This window comes from Schistocerca americana, chromosome 7 (assembly GCF_021461395.2).
Source record: "Schistocerca americana isolate TAMUIC-IGC-003095 chromosome 7, iqSchAmer2.1, whole genome shotgun sequence".
Classification (NCBI taxonomy): domain Eukaryota; kingdom Metazoa; phylum Arthropoda; class Insecta; order Orthoptera; family Acrididae; genus Schistocerca; species Schistocerca americana.
The window spans coordinates 265080397-265100101 of NC_060125.1; the positions used below are offsets into that span (position 1 = coordinate 265080397).

A 19705-nucleotide genomic window follows, 5' to 3' on the forward strand; every position below is an offset into this window, starting at 1 on the left:
TACAACGTGCTGACATGAGGAAAGTTTCGAACCGATTTCTCATACACAAACAGCAGTTGACCGGCGTTGCCTGGTGAAACGTTGTTGTGATGCCTCGTGTAAGGAGGAGAAATGCGTACCATCACGTTTCAGACTTTGATAAAGGTCGGATTGTAGCCTATCGCGATTGCGGTTTATCGTATCGCGACATTGCTGCTCGCGTTGGTCGAGATCCAATGACTGTTAACAGAATATCGAACCGGTGGCTTCGAAGGGTAATACGGAACGCCGTGCTGGATCCCAACGGCCTCGTATCATTAGCACTCGAGATGACAGGCATCTTATCTGCATGGCTGTAACGGATGGTGCAGGCACGTCTCGATCCCTGAGTCAACACATGGGGACGTTTGCAAGACCACAAACATCTGCACGAACAGTTCGACGACATTTGCAGCAGCATGGACTATCAGCTCGGAGACCATGGCTGCAGTTACCCTTCACGCTGCATCACAGACAGGAGAGCCTGCAATGGTGCACTCAACGACGAACCTGAGTGCACGAATGGCAAAACGTCATTTTTTCGGATGAATCCAGGTTCTGTTTACAGCATCACGATGGTCGCATCCGTGTTTGGTGACATCACGGTGAACGCACATTGGAAGCGTGTATTCGTCATCGTCATACTGACGTATCACCCGGCGTGATGGCATGGGGTGCCATCGGTTACTCGACTCAGTGACCTCTTGTTCGCATTGACGGCTCTTTGAACAGTGGACGTTACATCTCAGATGTGTTACGACCCGTGGCTCTACCCCTCATTCGATCCCTGTGAAACCCTGCATTTCAGCAGGATAATGCATGACGGCATGTTCCAGGTCTTCTACGGGCCTTTCTGGATACAGAAAATGTTCGACTGCTGCCCTGACCAGCACATTCTTCAGATCTCTCACCAATTGAAAACGTCTGGTCAATGGTGGCCGTGCAACTGGCTCGTCACAATGCACTAGTCACTACTCTTGATGAACTGTGGTATCGTGTTGAAGCTGCATGGGCAGCAGTACGTGTACACGCCATCTAAGCTCTGTTTGACTCAATGCCCAGGCGTATCAACGCCGTTATTACGGCCAGATGTGGTTGTTCTGGGTACCGGTACTGATTTTTCAGGATCTATGCACCCAAACTGCATGAAAATGTAACCACATGTCAGCTTTAGTATGATATATTTGTCCAACGAATACCCGTTTATCATCTGCATTTCTTCTTGGCGTAGCAATTTTAATGGTCAGTAGTGTAGAAACCATAAATTTTCATCTGTATACAAACCAACGGTAAACTTCACATGTTTTTCACCCTGTCTTCTAACTGTATTTAGTCTCCCTAAACCATACTCTCTGAGCCACTCCGTCCGCCTCTCTCTTTCTTTCTCTCTCTCTCTCCCTCTCTCTCTCTCTCTCTCTCTCTCTCTCTCTCTCTCTCTCTCTGTGTGTGTGTGTGTGTGTGTGTGTGTGTGTGTGTGTGTGTGTGTGTGTGTGTGTGTGCGCATCCTTTTCTCCCAGTGAAGGACTATAGGGAGAATGGTGGCGGTAGGCAACTTACTGTAGGTTTGACAGGTACAGTGGAAAGTTTTTCCATAATCTCTTTAGGCAAATCTGTCTTTAAGCCCGTGATATTGTTCGACGTTTCAGTGCATTACGACGCATGAGGACCCTATTAAAGATGGTACGCCGTTGTCTTTCTCTGGCCTTCGAATTGACTTTCCCAGCTTCTTATATGGGGTACACGGTTCAATTTCGATTTCGAAACACGATGCAGATCGGTATTTCTCACATTAACAAAACAAGAAGTGTAAAGTGGCAGTTACAAATCCTAGGGCGGACAGAATCCATAGTGTGGCACATTATTCCTAAGTACTTTTTTTTATTAAGTCTTTTACTGGCCTGAAGTCCAATGAATTACCAGGTTCTATCAGTGTTAATGCCAAGCTTAAGCACTACAACACATCCATCACATTACTACCTTTCATAAGGAATTAAATTTTAAAAAATTGAATTAAAATCAACAAAAGAAAGATTCAGTACTAATATCTACTTCTACCAACAAGAACATAATAGAACTGCTTTTGGATATACACTAGAGAAACCAATCAGCAGAATTGTAACAATTATCACGGAATATTTCTTTATCTCCCTAAAAAAGAATTTAATGCACATCATAAGAAAGTGAACATAAAATAGTTATGTTAATGAGATGAATAATTTGTTCAAATTTGTTGTAGACTAGAAGAACCCTACCGACAGACTCTGATGCCCTTTGTTCGTTTGCAGTTCATTTATTTCACCACTGACTGTGCTACACATGTAGGCCACTCAACTTCCATAGTATCTTGCAAGCCTACAATAAGTTCCTTAGTTTCTTCCACTTTATCTTCAATTCTCGTTTCTTACGTAGTATGTCCTTAATCTGTTGCCCTGATAAGATTTACTTTAATTTTTGTTCTACAGCTTCTGCTCAAAACATTTTTATGCATAACGAGCACAAACATGCTAAAACCTTTATCGTTCTGGAATTAGTTTTGACTGTATGTCATCGTCTGAAAGACTACAATTTTTACTTTCTATAACTTCAGATGTACGAAAATTTGCATGGTAATGAACAAGTGCTCGGGCGCCCCATTCCAGTTTATTACAACAATCTTTCTACATTAAACGTAAACTAAGTTTTCATGCATTTAAGAAAAGAGAGAGAGAAAGTGCCCAAGATTATTTATTCAAAGATTCGTCTTCATTCCACTTAGATTGAATAAGTGAGGCGCATAATGGAATCGAATTCCGGAAAAGCCTGCTGTAATTTCCCGCCTGATCACCCTAACTTTCGTTTCCTATAACTTACGTAATTTCCTTCACTTTGATAACAAAACACTGCATTGCAAAATACCTTGCACAACTAGTCCGAAGAGAAATACGTGTCCAAAATGCTCTCTGAGGATAGAAAGTTAAATGTAAACTTTCCTTACATTCAATGCTGCTCTGGATGCTCGTACTTTCTAAGAATTGCTGCTAGCTGTTATGTCACGTATATGACTAGAATTTTTTTCTTACTCCATTGAACCCGAGTGTTCGATAATTTTTGGGGAGTTTCCTTTCACAGTTGGAGATTTTTCATTTAAAATCCGACTATTTCTCTGGTTTAGGTGCATTAAAAGTAGTACTCGTCGCTTATTCGTCTCTTCAGTCTCTTCACTGATCAATTACAGCAGAATCATTGTGGACAGAAGTGTCTTGTTGTACGTTAGACACTCTTATCTCTCGTGCCATCTCATTCTGCTCCAGAAACCAACAACGGTGGGGCACTATGGAACAGCGCACCAGGGCCACGGTAGCTGCTCGTTTCCTTTCGTGAAGCCGACACTCCGTGACGCCGATGCGATCTGGAGCAGCATTCCGACCGGCCACCCGGACCAAGATACGCCTTCGACCGTCGTGGCCTTGACTTATAACGGAGGGATCAGCTGCCGAGCATTTCAACGTGAAGATCTGAAAACTTGGTGTACTGGGTACCACCATGCGTGAGAACATCGTTCCCCATTTACAAATCAAACTACTTTCTGTGTGACTCTAGCGAGGCCTGCTCGCGTATCCGCTTCCTTCTTTCCGTTTCCTCCCGAAAGTAAGATAAGATCCAACGGATCTAAGAATAGCTGCTGTACTTTCGGAAGTCACTAGCTCGCAGGCTCTAAGGAGGCCAACACGCACCACGGTTTTTTGCGTTTTTCCAGTTTCTCAGTAACGCCTAACTTCCTGGTTGTGACAGACGTAACAACTATCTCTTCGCTCTCGCTAGTTATTACATGCCAGCACCTAGCAGCAAATTCAGTGTCAGCTAAAATCGTAATTCTGATCATCAAAACTTTCAATGGAGCGATAGTGTTATGCCCTCTATCTATACAATAAGAAACGGCGATTCATTCCGTCTCACATAGAAAATAGGCTGAAACCTAGAAGAAGAAGATTAGCTACTGTACTGCTCTTTGGTCACTTATCAAAACAACCACTTCTGAGATTATAAGGAGAACAGATGAATAAAGAGATCAGGACCACCTGTCTGTTCAGTAGTCTAAAATCTAGATCATTGTGCTCAGGGAGTGGTGCTCATAGAGCGGAACATACAAGGCTCTTTTCTAACGAAAGCCATCTCAGAAACACATTTACTCAGAAGTAAATTAAAATCAGTTCTGCATTCTTTATGAAGAATACGTGAGGCTATTCTTAAAAGCGAAAAACCTCTCAAAGTACTTGGCCCATTCACTTCTGATTCCTGCACGATCACCTAAAGAACATTTGGGCGGGCATAGGTTATATATTTCTTTTTAATTTACTTAATGTATGAGAACATATAAAAATACACTGAGGTGACGACAGCCATGGGATGGAGATATGTACATATACAAATAGCGGCCGTATCGAGTACACGAAGTGTAAAAGGGCAGTGCATTGACGGAGCTGTCGTTTGTACTAAGGTGATTCATGTGAAGAGGTTCCCGGCGTCATTATGGCCGCACGACGGGAATAAAAAGACAGTGAATGCGGAATGGTAGTTGGAGCTAAAAGCATTGGGCATTCCCTGTCTAAAATCACTAGGGAATTCAGTATTCCGAGGTGTACAGTGAGCCGACCGCTGTGGCCGAGCGGTTCATGGCGCTTCAGTCCGGAACCGTGCTGCTGCTACGGTCGCAGGTTCGAATCCTGCCTCGGGCATGGATGTGTGTGATGTCCTTAGGTTAGTTAGGTTTAAGTATTTCTAAGTTCTAGGGGACTGATGACCTCAGAAGTTAAGTCCCATAGTGCTCAGAGCCATTTGAACCATTTTATTCTTAAAATTAGATGTATGATTACTCTTAATCGAGAACTGTATTTCAGGAATCAGAGTCATCAAGAGTGAGACGAACGGCTAAAGAAAGTGCTCGAGCAAAAATTATTTTCAGGTCTCCCAGGGTCATTGAAAAAGAACAGTAACAGCGTGGTCTTATGAAAACCAGAGAAGGCTGAAGGTGCTATTCCGACAATTCACTTAGCATCTCAGCCATTACAGAAGCTGGAGAATTTTGATTACTGTGACCGGATGACATTCGATGGTGATCAGACTGTGGTCGACCGTGGAACATTCCGTTATTCTACGTTTCGTTCTAATACAGCAAGAGAGTCAAAATTGGTTACTATTGTTATTAAACATCAAACGGAACATCAAGTTCACAAATCATTATGCCTAGGTTGCAAGTGGCCAACAGTTACACAAACACTCTACAAGCATTTCAGTATCTGCTTGACAGTCCACATGAAATTAGAAATAAGTAGGAAGAGAAAAATTTCTTCAAAGTGATAGTTGTTACAGCATTGACGTATGGGTATTAATGGTAGGCCATAACAAACAATTGGCAGAAGGCACGTTTTGGATTACGAGATATCTGAAGACATCTAGTGTTAATGAGGAAACAGTGAAACACAGAAATAAATAGATGCAGCACTTGGTAATCAATAAAGGATTGAGCTACAACGCGAAAGACACTGACGAAATACCTGGCCGAATGGTGAAATATATGTTTACGACTGAAGAATGCAGAATTTACTTAAGGTTCATGATGACGGTGATGATGACAGTATATTCATTTTCATTAGGTGATTCTCGATCTTTCGGTAAGTCGATGGACTGACTAGCTGGTAGTACAGGACAGGGTTCGGCGACAGCTGGGACGCGTCACTGTCCACGCTTCCTCCGACCACACGAGCGAATCTACGGAGTGCTAATCCTTGTTGCGGCCAGCACAGAACTGCACTCCTTCTCAAATTGCGTTAACTGCGTGTCTGGATCTCGTCCCCTGTGGAATTAGCCCGCGGTGCGGTAACGCGGCGCTGAACTCGGCTACGGCTCCACGCAACTGCTTACCGCGAACTCTCTCTTTCACAATCACAAGAAAAGAAGATAAACCTGGAAAAAGATAAGGATATATCAACTGGAATGCATCATATTTGCATGAAGATTTAGAAATCGTGTACTGGACTACGTAACATACACAAGTGATCACGTAGACTGCGGCAATAATCTAGTAGCGACAAACAGCATGCTGATACTCGAGACGATAAAAGAAAATGCGCTTAAAATTTGTGACAGAATATTACCAAGTGTAAGTTACCTGAGGCAGTCACCACGGGTTTCAGTAAAGCGTTGTGAGTAAATGAATGGAAGAGGAGTAGAACACAATGAAGAATAAGATAATTAGGACCGGAGACTGGAGATCTAATGACACTAGAAGCTATGAAGCCACAGATGATTCATGAAATTCACTAACTTACGGATGGAAAAAAGAAAATCTAAAAACATTTGGAGTGAAAGCAGGAATGCAGTAGTACAGGCTGTTTACGAACGAAATTAACACAGATAGCAGAGTAAATGAATGAGAGAATCGTTTGAAGATACTGAGAAGGATGTAATTTTCGGACAGATTGCTACAACCAACAGTAAAGTCAAAAATAGTTTCGGAGAAGTAATACGTAAACGTACAGATGGAAAACCGATAATAAACTTAGAAGATGGGCAGACAAATGTCAGTTGCACAATGGAAGGTCTGTACGATGCAGCAGAACTGTCTCAACATTAGTAGATTAAATGTAGAAGGCCTAGATGAGACAGTATTGCTGTAATAATTTGAAAGAGCAGCGAATGATGTCAGTTCAGACATGAAATCGTGAGCCGACGATGTAGCTTCTGACTTAACTGAAATCTGTGGAAGGTGTAGGAAGTTGGGGTTAAAAATGTAAGCAACAGATAAATGACCATCAGACTGGAGAAACATCATTACCATGATATTGCAAAAGAAGGCACGCTTGGGTAAATGTGAAAGTTATCGGGCTATTGGTGAGAGGTCTGGAGAATATGCTGGCCAGGGCAGCAGACGAACATTTTCTATATACAGAAAGGCCCCTACAGGACCTGCAACATGCGGTCGTCCATTATCCTGCTGAAATGTAGGGTTTCGAAGGGATCGAATGAAGGGTAGAGCCACGGGTCGTAACACATCTGAAACGTAACGTCCACTGTTCAAAGTGCCGTCATTGTGACGGAGACGTGTAAGCAATGGCACCCCATACCATCACGCCGGGTGATACCCAGTATGGCGATGACGAGTACACGCTTCCAATGTGCGTTCACCGTGATGTCGCCAAACACGGATGCGACCATCATGATGCTGTAAACAGAACCTGGATTCATCCGAAAAAATGACGTTTTGCCATTCGTGCACCCAGGTTCGTCGTTGAGTACACCATCGCAGGCGCTCCTGTCTCTAATGCAGCGTCAAGGGTAACCGGAGCCATGGTCTCCGAGCTGATAGTCCATGCTGCTGCAAACGTCGTCGAACTGTTCGTGCAGATGGTTGTTGTCTTGCAAACGTCCCCATCTGTTGACTCAGGGATCGATACGTGGCTGCGCGATCCGTTCCAGCCATGCGGATAAGATGCCTGCCATCTCGACTGCTAGGGATACGAGGCCGTTGGTATCCAGCACGGCGTTCCGTATTACCTTTCTACATCTACATCTACATCTACATCTACATTTATACTCCGCAAGCCACCCAACGGTGTGTGGCGGAGGTCACTTTACGTGCCACAGTCATTACCTCCCTCTTCTGTTCCAATCGCGTATGGTTCGCGGGAAAAACGACTGTCTGAAAGCCTCCGTGCGCGCTCGAATCTCTCTAATTTTACATTAGTGATCTCCTCGGGAGGTAGAAGTAGGGGGAAGCAATATATTCGATACCTCATGCAGAAACGCACCCTCTCGAAACCCGGCGAGCAAGCTACACCGCGATGCAGAGCGCCTCTCTTGCAGAGTCTGCCACTTGAGTTTGCTAAACATCTCGTAACGCTATCACGGTTACCAAATAAGCCTGTGACGAAACGCGCCGCTCTTCTTTGGATCTTCTCTATCTCCTCCGTCAACCCGATCTGGTACCGATCCCACACTGATGAGCAATACTCAAGTATAGGTCGAACGAGTGTTTTGTAAGCCACCTCCTTTGTTGATGGACTACATTTTCTAAGGACTCTCCCAGTGAATCTCAACCTGGTACCCGCCTTACCAACAATTAATTTTATATGATCATTCCACTTCAAATCGTTCCGCACGCATATTCCCAGATATTTTATAGAAGTAACTGCTACCAGTGTTTGTTCCGTTATCATATAATTATGCAATAAAGGATCCTTCTTTCTATGTATTCGCAGCACATTACATTTGTATATGTTAAGGGTCAGTTGCCACTCCCTGCACCAAGTGCCTATCCGCTGCAGATCTTCCTGCATTTCTCTACAATTTTCTAATGCTGCAACTTCTCTGTATACTACAGCATCATCCGCGAAAAGCCGCATAGAACTTGCGGCACTATCTACTAAGTCATTTATATATGTTGTGAAAAGCAATGGTCCCATAACACTCCCCTGTGGCACGCCAGAGGTTACTTCAACGTCTGTAGACGTCTCTCCATTGATAACAACATGCTGTGTTCTGTTTGCTAAAAACTCTTCAATCCAGTCACACAGCTGGTCTGATATTCCGTAGGCTCTTACTTTGCTTATCAGGCGACAGTGCGGAACTGTATCGAACGCCTTCCGGAAGTCAAGGACCCACCGATTCCATATTCTGCTAACAGTCATTGGATCTCGACCAACGCGAGCAGCAATGTCGCGATACGGTAAGCCGCATTCGCGATAGGCTACAGTCCGACCTTAATCAAAGTCGGAAACGTGATGGTACGCATTTCTCCTCCTTACACGAGGCATCACTACAACGTTTCACCAGAAAACGCCGGTCAATTGCTGTTTGTGTATGAGAAATCGGTTGGAAGCTTTCCTCATGTCAGCACGTTGTAGGTGTCGCCACCGGCGCCAACCTTGTGTGAATGCTCTGAAAAACTAATCATTTGCATATCACAGCATCTTCTTCCTGTGGGTTAAATTTCGCGACTGTAGCATGACATCTTCGTGGTGTAGCAACTTTAATGGCCGGTAGTGTAAATTTGCTGTGGCTTCACGCCACATTAAAACCCGCAATTGTAGGTATAGTCACAAATTTAATGACAGAGCCAAAACCAAGCACCTGATATTCTTATCGTGCCGAACAGCATAACTATATCTTTCGCATATGCTGGCGCTCCTATTTTTGACGCTCATAACAGTGCAATCAGACGATATGTGAAATCCGCTCGAGGACTGAGGCGAGTCCAGTTACACACTGGTGTGTCGTCACTCGCGCAGCCCGCGACATGTGCCAACCGTTTCCCTTTCATCGGCATCACCGCTCGCGCCTCAGGGGAAACCTCGTACGTGGACAGCGTGCCCGATGGCTGCCCTGGGAAGGTGGGTGGACTCCAGCCGGCTGGTCACTGGCCAAGCGGCGCGTCCACCACACGCCGCGCCGGCCACTTTCCCTGCCCCACGGTGCACCTCGCCGGACCCGCCGCTGCTTTTACCGGCGCTTCTCCGAGACGAGGCGTATTTATTACCGGCTACGTGCCTCTCGGGACAGGCGACACTGCCTTCCTCGTCACGGGGAAAACGAAGTATTCCCACGTGCGACAAACCGTAGGTCCGCACCGACTTGCTCTTCCCGACCTGTTACGTCGGAGTGAAACCGCGCTCGAAAGCGCGTCAGATGTGGCGTCATTAAAACACTTCCCGTTGACGGGTACACGTCGACTCTGCTGTCGCAGAAGCCGCAGACACGTGGGGGACAATTACCGCCATTGTAGAGTCATGCTTATGAATAGTGTCCCACTAGATTTTCCAAGTATGTAATAAACTCCGGCAAATAAACTTTCGCTGAAGACGGGTAATATTGTGGTGCCGAGAAACTCCTTGCTCGAGCCAAGGCTACTGCGCTTCCCGCCAGCTACTCATACGACATAAAAGGGAAACTGACTGTGTTGTGCAGCAAGGCCGAAGAACAAGTTAACAAACAAGAAAAAACCTTTTTATTCAAACCGTGCCACCTGTGAAATTCTAAAGAGTTTTCATAAATACTGATGCGATGAATCTATATTCTGATCAAATCTGTCACCATAACAATGCCTGCCAGGGCGTGAACTGACGCTTGGACGACTGATAAAAGTTTCGAAGTGAACAGTCTACACAAAATACTGTCTTGTATAAACAAGAGAAGAAACAGAAACGTCAACAGACGAGCTGTAATCTGAATAGTAACGTTACTTCACAGATCGAGACGTGACCTTTTCTGAACGTGAAACAAATGTTTCGTAGAACCAAACATCGCTTAGTATTTCAGAACGCTTGCTGAACACCATTTTAAACTAACTGCGAAACATGTTCATATTAAATGCTAGTTGAGTACACAGCGTTTCCACGTTATGTATTCGTATTTATTCCACTCTTCTATTGCCCATCTCCTCCTTCCCCTTCTATCTGTCCACTCTTCCACACCCCTAGTCTGTGTCCATATCGTCCTGCCCCACACACACTCCATCTCCCCTTCCCCCTCCCATCACTCTGTCAATCCTCTTCTCTCCCCCCCCTCCCTCTCCCATCGCCTGTCCATATGCTCCTTCTTCTCTTTGTCAATCTCGTCTTCCTCCTCTCTCTCTGTCCATCTCCTGTTTCCCCTCTCCATGTTCATCTGCTTCCCTTTCCTTTCTGTGTTCATCTTCTCCTCTCACCTCTCTCTGTCCATCTCCTTCTCTTCCCTTTCTCTGTCCATTTCCTTCTCCATTTCTGCCTCTTCATCTACTTCTTCCACATCTTTCTGCCTATATCTTCCTCCCCCTGTCTCTGTCCATTTCCTCCTCTTTCCATTCTCTGTCCATCTCCTCCTCTCCCCCCCCTCCCCCACTCTATCCATTCCCGCCTCCCCTACCTGTGTCCATCTCCTACTCCTACTCCTAACTGTGCCTGTCTCCTCATTCCCACTAGCTGTGTCTCCATCTTCTCGTCCTCGATTCTCTTCCCACGTTACGAAACTCACCCTAATAGGAGGCTGGTGGATCTTACTTGTGGAGTATTTCTTTACAGATAGTAACTAACATGTATAGCAAATTTGGTTGAAATCATTCCACGGGTTTATGATGACTTTTCCAGCGCACGCATATGTAAAATGTATTTCACGGATATTTAACATATTTCGCGCGTATTTGTACGCATATTGCACCTGTATGTCTAGCAAATTTTGGCCAACAGTCTCATTTCCACGCAGGTCAATTCTTATGACGTCATATCTCCTGAACTACGTCTTGTAAAATGATATATCGTCCTACGTACGTTCAGCGGCATATGTGGATACTGCCTGCTCAAAGTTTTGTGAATACACTTAGTAACAACAAAATAATAAATTTAAACGTTTAGTTTTTCACGCATCTCAGAGTTTTTGCCGTCATATCTCCTGAAATGAGTTTCGTACAATGATGTATTTTTTCTGGAACATTCAATGAAATGTGTGAATACTGTCCACAATCTGTAGTAAAGATGTAATAAATTAAAATGCTGTGCTTCATGTAGCAGATTTAGAACATGAACAACGAAAATGTAACAAGTGATAAACTTTTCTCCTTTCATCTTTTTTCTTGTGTCGTCAGGGAGAAAATGTTTCGTAAAATTTCGAAATTATATGTAAAGTTGGTTGCAAGCCTCTAAGTGATCTCCTTCTCAAATACTGGATGACGAAATACAGCTTTTCTCGCGTCGTGGGCTCACTGCTTTTTCACCTCCACCTTTCGATAGGTGCGTGGCTCTTACTCCCCCAGACAGTAAGTGATATTGTACAAAGTCTGGTTGAAATCGGCCCATGGTTTAGCAAATGTGAGACAGACATGCACACGTACATACAGAGATACATAAGTGTATATACATACACAAATACATATCATATATACATATACACGTGCATCCATTTTTATAAGCTGCATTCTTATATGCAAACTGTGTCATGGAATAGAAAGACTTGTTAATTATAAACGATCGCTCTATTCGCTCCTATTCCACGCTGCTATACGGCTATACAGATCGTACTCTGCATCTATAAGGATCTCCGGTGGGTATCAGCACGTTTCCGTATTCGGTCTGGGGCGGCGGTGGGTGGGTGGACTGCTATGGCCTGTTGTGGGGTTGTGAACCACTGAGGGCTACAGCGGGACGAAGCCTCTCCGTCGTTTATAGGTCTCCGGTTCAATACACACACACACACACACACACACACACACACACACACACGTAAGTGACATGTCGAGGAATATTGGAAAGCTAAGGGTCTGTCGGTCTTAAAGAAATATGTCCGTCAGAAAATTTATTAGCCGTCAAACTTTTGGTCGAAAGCACTGCAGTTGATCTCTTTACCCTTTCAAGTACTTTTCGCAACGTTACTCCAGTTTCTTTTACCCCTCTAGTAATAGAATGGTTGGAATTAGCTTTAGTTACTGGACGTCCCTACGACGACAAAGTGAATAAAGTTGCCCGATTTGCTGGCGTATCACGCGGACTCTCCACCGTGTCGACGGGGATCGCTGAACCACTCCCAGCCATGTAAAACGCCTTAGCTAAGTGCACAGCTCATAAAATGATCTTAACCGATAGAGACCGGACACTAGCGACACGCTTTGTCAATTGCAGTCAATTTCGGTCAATGTGAACAGATCCACAGAGGCTATAGAATGAGGTATTTTATCGATCCTCAGCAGATGTAGATGTATATAACGATATAATAAACAACCAGTTGCATAAAAGAAATTCAATTTCTTTAGCGGTTTCGGCACTTAGTCCCCTTCATCAGAAGATTATACCTACCGCATTATTTGCGAGTGTCAGTAATGAGATGCGTACACCAAATTCCCTGGTAATGTGGTTCATAATGTCTGTACCAAGTACACTAGTACACTACTTTTGTACAGAGACTATGAAATATATGACCACGGCATTTTCCTGCGGGCAGTCTATTGTTGACACTCGCAGATAATACGATGGGTATAATCTTCTGAAGAAGGGCCCTAAGCGCCCGAAGCCGGTAAAGAAATTAAATTTCTTTTATGCAACTGGTTGCTTATAATTTCATTATCTATAGAATGAGGCTTATGATACGGATCTATAACTTTTTCATCATATGTAAGTTTGCGAATGGTCTTTACATTGAGTGATTAGCAGTAGCCCGACTGCTTCCAACCTGGCTGCAACGGCAGAAACGTGAACAACGGGTCAAAAATAGGAGTCAGCATCCTTGCAGTTTGGTAGCTACGCGGGATCTGGTCACCAACGAATGGGTTGATCTGTGTAGCCTATATCTACGTGAGGAAACGCGTGTACTCTGTTCGTGACCGAGTCGGAACGATTATGAAGGCTGGAGATGGTGTTGTGCGGTAATAGCCTGTTGTCTTCTGGCGTGACTAATTTTCTTTCCAGTGCGCTTACAAGCGATTGGCCCCTATTTTTAGAATAAGCCTCGTACAAAAACACAAGCTTCTAAAGCTGCAAGCCTTCTGTAGGGAGATATTAGGTCCAAAAAACCTTTCCCGCAGTAATTGCTGCAAATGTTCCAGTAGTGCTGCAAAGACGGGTGAATAATTGCGGACAGTTACGACAACAGAAAGGTTGCCGCTGTCAGCGGCAGAGCATCAGCTGGTGTCCTTTCAGCGCGACATATGTAGCGGAATTCCGCTTACAGCCGTGCTAATTGCTGGACTCCCTTGCCCTTTCCAGGAGGCGGCAGCTGCCGCAGGCCGAGCCAGCTCTCTCGCACGCTCTGATGGTCTTCACAGCTGCAACCCACAGCTTCCCAGTCCTCTCCGTCAAACACCTGTTCTCGAAGCATTTACCACACTGTCACGGTACGATCAACGTCTTCCTGTTGACTCTTGTTTTACGTTGTCTACCAGTTGCAGTTCTCGTACTGGCTGGTTCAAATGGCTCTGAGCACTATGGGACTTAACATCTGAGGTCATCAGTCCCCTATAACGTAGAACTACTTGAACCTAAATAACCTAAGCGTAGTGGTCGCGCGGTTCCAGACTGAAACGCCTAGAACCGCTTGTCCACATCGGCCGGCGCTCGTACTGGATACAGGCTTTTAGTGATCTGGCTACTGCTGATCAGGCAATTTAAAATACAAAGGTCTATGATGAAACGGTGGAGATGAAACAACTGTCATGGTCCGAAAGATGACAATTATTCTATAACGTAGGGAATGACTGTGGTTAATGCTACTTACTATTGTTTTAGCGTGTTAATAAGAATGCAAAAAATGTCGTAGAAAAAGGATAGTGAATTTGTATACAGGAAAGATCTAACAGCTGGGACTTGGATGTTGGATGCTGGGTGGGACTTTGAAAGATTCTGTTTCCTCTCTATTTACGAGTTTAATTATGTCTCACGGTTGTCTTCAGGATATATTTGGGCTTCTGATTATCTTAATGATTTTCCTAGAGAGGTCCTGTCCACCGAAAGGAAGGTTGCAGTTAAGCATCTCGTTCGCCACAAGGAGAGGTGAAGCAGAATCTCTAACTGGACGAGGGAGGGAACATACGAGGGCTGTTCGGAAAGTAAGGTCGGATCGGTCGCGAAATGAAAATCAAGGAGAAAATCAAAAATTCCGTACCTTCCAGTTACCGCTCTAAACAGCCTCCGCTCCTACTTAGACACTTGTCGTGGCGTTGTACAAACTTACCACTACCCTCGCCACAGAAAGAAGCCACCTGTGCTTTCCGCCAGTTCTCTACGCTGATCTGCCTTTCGTTGTTTGTGCCGAAATATTGCCTTCGTAGCCAGTGGCTCATGTGAGCAGAGATGAACATGGGTGAGAGCCAGTTGAGGGCTGTATTGTTGGTGGTCGAACACTTCCCATCGGAAACGCTGCAGTAGAGTCTTCATTGCCCTGCAGAATGCGGCTGAAAATTATCTTGAAGAATGAAACGCATGACATTTATGTTATGTGGGCTGCATAGCTTCAGGCGAAATCTGTCACCAAATCCACTTGGCGGGAGACACTGTTGTTTTAGGTATTTCTACATGATCACTTTGCGCTCTGAACTGAGAAGAGCGACGTGAAGCGATCGGCAGGCACACTAAAGACACTACCCAACTCATCTGTGCGAAGTTTCATCGGAATTTTATAGTGGTTTCCACTTTGCGTCTAATCGGACCTTACTTTCCGAATACGCCTCGTAAATATGCATGTCCTTTTCAAGGGAATCACACTGGTATTTGCTAAACTACATCTTGTTAACACCATGAGCGCATGTAAAATATTTTATTGCTGGTGTTAGGTCACAGCACACATAGTCAGTAGCATTATTATGTACCTCTATAACAAATGAGCCCGAATACCGTTGTGGCATTAAAATACTTTACATGCAGCTCATAGTGTACAATAAGAGTCTCTTAAAAAATACAGGCTGTGAAATTCCGCACATTCAAGATTTTTTACCTTGATATTTGCTTCTAGTGTTTCCGGGAAAATGCGAAAATGTAAATCTCCATGCCTGGGCTAGAAACCCGCACCCCATAGACACTGTGCCACCTCTTTTGATACTTGTTTCACTATAAGTGGCAACGAAAGGTGTCAAGGAATGTATTCTTATGGAAATTCCACAGCTGTGGAAAGAAAACTTACAGAGGTTAACTAAGAACAACGCAAGAACCCACCATTCTCTGGATAAGTGATAACATTCCCTGTTTCAGTCTCCAAATTCTCGTGACATACAAATTGTCGTTATCAGATTTTTCGACATTTAACACTGTTACATTGGCACCCTATCTTGTGAGAAGCAGCTTTTTACGTCATTAGCTGTTGTGAGATCTATGTTAAAGAACCGGACATGTGCGGCTACTACTCATGTTCTAAGAGTTCCGTACAAACGTAATTATGTATACGGATAAAAATAATTTCGTTTGGCTCAATGCCCTTGTGCAAGTCTTTCTACTGAACGCCAATTCGGCGATTTGCATGTCTCTAACCTACCCCAGTTACCCAGTAAGGAGAAGCGGTCGCACAGATCAACGTGGAATACGAACCAATTGTGGTTTCTGGCGAATCTTCACTTCGTTAAGAGGTGAAGGCTTGGTTAAAACGAAGACTGAAAAAATGTCATCCGGCAGAGACTCGATCCCGCTGCCTCCCGGTTTCCAGGGACGCGCTTTACTGTTAGACCAGAAGGCCTGACATATATATTCATACATCGTCCATAGGGTTTGATGAGTGACTTTTCCAGTGTCAAACCACATAAAATATATGGCCGTATCTTTTGATTCTATTCATTCAGGAAGTTAAAATATTTACACTGCTAATGGACCGTATACCTTAGTATTTGACTTAAATCTCTACTTGCTACCTCTACCCATTCCTGAGAAAAAGGTGTCGTAATAGTCGGATAGACAGACAGACGGTTTGTTGCTTGGTTGGGGGATGGGACCAAACAGCGAGGTCATCGGTCCCATCGGATTAGGGAAGGAAGTTGGCCTTGGCCTTTCAAAGGACCCATCCCGGCATTTGCCTGAAGCGATTTAGGGAAATCACGGAAAACGTAAATCGGGATAGACGGACGCGGGTTTGAATCGTCGTCCTCTGGAGTGCGAGTCCAGTATGCTAACTACTGCGCCATCTCGCTCTGTTACAGACAGACAGAAAGCAAATGGCAAAAAAAAAAGTATGTGCTATATTTAAAAATTAAGAGTTTTTTCCCCCTGCACGCTTAGTGTGAGACGTAGTATACATTTTGATGAGTGAGTTTGCGAGTGTCGAAATATATGAGATAAGTGGCCGTATCTTTTGACTGCATTCACTTACAAGCTTAAATTTTTCACACTGCCAAGGGACCATTTCAACTTGATACCGTCCCTGTTCTAAAGAAAAACGAATCTTCACAATCGTACGAACAGAGAGAGAGAGTGAGAGAGAGAGAGAGAGAGAGAGAGAGAGAGAGAGACAGACAGACAGACAGAGGAAGGACGGACGGACGGACGATCAGACAACAAAGAAATGCTGTAAGGATTCCGTTTTTACCCACTGAGATACGGAGCCCTAAAAGCGGACTGACACAGCAGGAGTACGAGCTAGACACTGGCAACCTAAAGACTTCACCGATCACGTATATCGTTTTTTGATGAGTATTATCTGCCAAAGGTCAGCGTCCAATTGCAGCCCTGGTTCGTTTCGCATATCCAGTCTGTCACATAATCTCTGAATTGACAAAGCTCTCACTTGTAAGGCATATTTTTGCGTGGGATATTGCGATATTGTAAAGAATTCCTAAGATGGGGAAAGGACCACCCAATTAGATACATCAGTCATACATCTAATTTATAAATAAATAAATAATATATGCAATATAAAATATATAAAATGCCTGCTTAAATGTAAGAGAGTGCTTGATGGGCTTAATCTCGCCAGGTTAAACAGATAAGTCGAATGATAACTGAAAGCAGACAGAGTCCATGATAGCCCTATTTAACTAATACCCTCAAGCTGAGAAATGAGAAGGAGCGATTATTTCACTTGGGAAAAACTTTCTAAAGCCAAGACCGTATAAATATTTCTTCATTTACAAACTATCGGTTTCTACAGACTTTGCAGTGATTTTCAGGTCTTCAAAAATTTATGTTATGAAATGTGTTCATTTTGAGTTTCACCTCACGCCAAGTTGTCACGCAGATAAAATGTAGCACATAATAAAAAAGTTTGCCATAAATAAAACATTTAAATTCAAGAAGCACCTGGAGAAGAAGGGCATGTCCATATATGTAGTGCTCGCAGATGATTGTTACGTCACAAAAAACACAGTACACAATAAAATTAACAGAAGCACATCTGTTAACGTTGGACGGACCTGTTGTATTCCCTGAATATCCACCTTGGACGGGGTATAAGGATACTATTATGTAAGGCAACTAAAATGTGTTTGACAACCAGAATCGTCCAAAGTCGAAACAGACAAGCGATTTTTCTTTTTTTTAATTTTTGTAAAGGGCGGGAGCGAGGTGTCTATGGCTTAGGGTGGCGCTGTGCGTAAATTTGGCCGTCACTAGCCCCCGTACGGCGCTCGAGGAAAGCAGAGAAAGCTTCCTCGCCGAACACGCCCAAAGAGCGGCATTTGTGTCACGGGCAGGGAGCGGCTATCTGGAGCGGCCATCGGTAGTTCTGACCGCGTCCAGGATCCGCGTGGGTTGCGGAACAGACGCGCCGCCGTGACGTAACGCGTCTTGTTGCACGCTGTTGACATCAGCATCCGTTCAGTGTAGCGGCGTTAAGCGTGAGCCCGCGGTGAATCTGATCGACCCAGTTCCCCTGTCTGCACGGAGGCTCCTGCGGCGACTCGCGCTGCTACCTCACCACGGACAATGTGGGCCTACCAGTGGCTGTCAGCAGGCAGCTGCCAGACCACGGACAACGTGTGCCTATAGGCCCAGTCCATAGTCGGTCAACTTGCGGCCAGGCATTCACGAGCTGCTGAGGACGACTGTCGGTTTATTGGGCCATGGTGATACCGTGATTGGACAGCTATTGATCCAAAGATTCTGTCTGAAAGTATACACTGTGTACAGGACTCTGTAACGCACGAAGGGAGCTGTCTATAACACTGTAGGTGAGTAGCTGTCGATTTGGGTAACTGTCGGATTGTTACTCTCAAGGTACGATGTTCTAGCCGGACTGTATCTTGGATTTATTTCTGATAAGATTCTCAATCCGAAGAAGACCTAGGTAAACCAGCCCCAAAAGGACCACGCCCACCCTCCATCAAACTAATCAGAACAATATTACGAATACGGAAAAGAGCTGGGTTGGCCACACAGAGAAACAAAATGTTGAGAGTTAGGCGGAGGAGTTCCTGTGTTGGTTTGCTCACTACAGGAAAAGAATTTGGGGAGAAGCTTGTGGAACATGAATTGAAGATATAAGGAAACAAGAATAAAGTTGGTTGCGAAAAGATGAAGACGGTAACGCATGAACCAGCTACGAAGATACCTATATCCATCACTGAATGATACTGATGAATCTGACAAAATATTTGTGTAAACATCTGCTGTTAAATTTTTAGTTGTCTACACTACCTGATCAAAGCTATTCGGACATCACTATGTAAAGTGGAACTGACAACAAGATGTTGCGTGAGACGGACCTCACAGCATAAAAGGACGCGGGGAGTACTGTCCGTAGAGAAGCATTAACAGTAGAATGGGTCTGTCGGAAGAGCCCAGTGACTTTGAACGTGAATTAGTCATTGGGTGCCACGTCAATAGAAAATCCATCAAAGTTATTTTAACACTTCCCAATCGGCTGTTGGTGATGAGACTGTGAAGTGGAAGCGCGAAGTCACATCCGCAACTAAACCGAGACCAGGCAGATCTCATGTAGTGGCTCGTGGGGAACGTCGAGCATTGCGCAGGATGGATGTAAAAAACTGCATAGAATCAGCGGAAAGAATCACACTTGAGTTCCAAAGTGCTACCATCAGTCCAAGTAGCAGAATTACTGTGCATATGGAGTAAAATAGAATGGGGTATAATGGTCGAGAAGCCCCTCATAAGCTATATATATGTGCAGTCAGTGTTAAGTTAGGTATGACTTGGTGCAAATTCTGATGCGACTGAACAGTGGATAACTGGAAACGAGCGATTTGGAGTGATGAATCACGCCGCGCCCTGTGGCAATCGAACAGGAGGTTTTTGGTTTTCCGAATGCCTGGAGAGCG

The 19705-nt window shown here is 44.4% G+C and overlaps 1 long non-coding RNA gene across 1 annotated transcript in view; it reads right to left on the reverse strand.

The window, feature by feature from the left end:
* LOC124622520 overlaps positions 1 to 19705 on the reverse strand; it is a 211887-nt gene that overhangs the window by 100395 nt on the left and 91787 nt on the right. The gene's annotated exons all lie outside the window — the stretch shown is intronic.